The sequence below is a fragment of the Mesocricetus auratus genome, unplaced genomic scaffold (genome assembly GCF_017639785.1).
Source record: "Mesocricetus auratus isolate SY011 unplaced genomic scaffold, BCM_Maur_2.0 Super-Scaffold_100676, whole genome shotgun sequence".
NCBI lineage: Eukaryota > Metazoa > Chordata > Mammalia > Rodentia > Cricetidae > Mesocricetus > Mesocricetus auratus.
The window spans coordinates 101,172,524-101,175,182 of NW_024429266.1; positions in this window are offsets into that span (position 1 = coordinate 101,172,524).

Genomic DNA, 2,659 nt, shown 5'->3' on the forward strand with positions numbered 1-2,659 from the left:
TCTTGCTACTATTCTTTGACTGGGTCTCTTTCCCTTAGCATTTTAAAATCTATTTGAGCTTTTGGTAGTTCTGTTAGGTTGGATGTGGTATAATCTCTGTGTTAGAAGCTTAGTCCTTAGTGTGGCAGTGGTAGACACTTTAAGATGTAGACTCTAGTGAAATGTGGCTTGGAGGGGATCAGTGTAGCTCTTATGTGATCCTGTCTAGCTCTATTTTTATTTATTTATTTATTTGTTTTTTCCAGACAGGATTTCACTATGTAACAGCCTTGGCTGTCCTGGAACTTGCTTTGTAGACCAGTCTGGCCTCGGACTCACAGAGATCAGCCTGCTTCTATCTTCCAAGTGCTGGGATTAAAGGCGTACACCACCATTGCCTGTTTTTGTTTAAGATTTATTTTTAATTATGTGGATTTGGGCATGTGGGTGAATCACAGTCCACTGAGGGAAGCCAAGGCAGGGTCCTAGAGGCAGGAGCTGATGCAGAGACCATGGAGGAGCTGCTCACTGGCTTGCTCCCCATGGCTTGCTCAGCTGCTTTCTTATAGAGCCCAGGACCAGCAGCCCAGGTATGGTACCACCCACCATGGGTTGGGTCCTTCTCCATCAATCACTAACTAGGAAAATACCCTACAGCCAGACTTTATGGGGGAGGGGTTCTCAGTTGCAGTTCCCTCCTTTCAGAAGACTCTAACTAGCCTTTGTCAAGTTAACATAAAACTAACCAGCGCAGATACACACAGCTCTGCTGGGCCAGGCCTATGTGTAAGGGTTTTGGCTCCCACGTGTGTGTTGGAACTCATTAGGATAATGGATGTGGGTGCATTCTGTTTCATACTGATTTGTTTCCTTGTCTTTGGAAAAATGTTACTTTACCAGTGTCTTTTAATTGCATAAGTGTTGAGGGGAAGTCCTGTGCATTTGTCAATAAAGCACTGCTGGCCTATAGGGAATCAAGATAGGTGGGACTAGGAGTCCAAGAGGACTCTGGGAAGGAGAAACACAGGAGATTCAAGATGTAACGCCATGGGGTAGGAGCCAGGAACTATTCTCCGGTAAGAGACATACTTAGATTAACAATTATGGGGTAATTACTTAAAGCAGAGCTAGCCAGTAAGAAACAAGCAAGGCCAACAGCTTCATAACTAATATAGCCTCCTGTGTGTTTATTTGGGACTGATGCGGCTCTAGAACCAGGCTGGCGGGAAGGCTCCTCTCAAAGGAAAAGCTTCTCTTTACACATAAGATAATGAATTTAATTACACCATTGTCATAAATATATACAACATACATCAATCATATTTACCCTCTTATTAGCCTTCCTTGTCCTCCCTCTACTCACACACATATCTTCCCTTCCCCAAAGTCCTCTTGTGACTAGGTTGGCAGACATGTCATGTTCTGAAGAGACATCTGGCCCCTCAGTCTGACTAAGAGGGTGTTGAGACAGTGAACCCTAAGAATCTCACGCTGGAAGAAGAGGAAAGTGTAAGGCTCTGGCCAGATGGGGAAAAATTCTTCAGGAAAGACATTTACAACCTGTCTGACTGCCTTACAGCAGAGCACTGATGGGTCAGTTATGGTCATGACCATGCTTGGGTGAGGACTACTTAGATATGCATAATTATGGCCCCTACTTAAACTTTAACCTCATTTCAGAACCCTAAAGGTAGACTTGGGGGAGGGGTCACCGGATCTCCTTTCTTTTCAACGTGACCAAACTGAATGAGTCTTTCCTTTCTGCACTTTCGCTGTCAATTTGGCTGTTTCAGTTTTTTTTTTTTTTTATGAAGGATGGGTAGCTAAGCATCTGCATGCACGCGTGGCCCAGGAACTCATGCAGGCACTTGTCTGTAGTCTCAGTTAGCATTCTATTGCTGTGAAGAGACAACATTGCCAAGACAGTTCTTATAAAAGAAAGTGCTTAAGGCTTGCCCACAGTTTTAAGGGCCTGGTCCATGATTATCATGATGAGCAGTGATGCTAGGGTAAGACCTGAGAGCTTACACCCTGATCCAAAGGGGCAGGCGGAGGGATGGAGAGAGATGGGGGTGCACTTTCAAAGCCTCCAAGCTCACTCTCAGTGGCACATCTCCAACAAGGCCACCCCTTTTTAGCAAGGCCACACCTTTCTATCCTTCCCAAACAGTTCCTCTAGCTGGGGGTCAAGTATTTAAACATGTGAGCCTATGGGGGCTATTCTCATTCAAACCACCATGGCCCAGTCACAGGAAAAACATGTCATCTCTCACTCCTGGCTTTGGTTCTCATGTCAACTCTCAAAGCTCACTTCTCGCTTGTGGTCTCAGCAGTGTATTCTTTATTTTTGAATATCTTTATCTATTATTTGACAATTTCATACATCTATACAATGTATCTCCCTTTCTACTCCCTCTTGTTACTACCCCTAACACATCCCCTCATGTACATCACCATTTCATCTTCCTGTTCCTTTTATTCTGTAACCTTCTGAGTCCAGTTAGTGTTGCCTGCTGCAACATTGACTGTTCTTGCTGGCTTGATCTTGTCCAGGTGACCACAGCTGCAATGACAATGTCATGTCTGAAGACAGCATTTCACAGTCTCTTCCACATCCTATGGCCTTTAAATTCTTAATATCCTCTCTTCTGTCATGTTTCTTTAGTCTTGGGGGTGACGG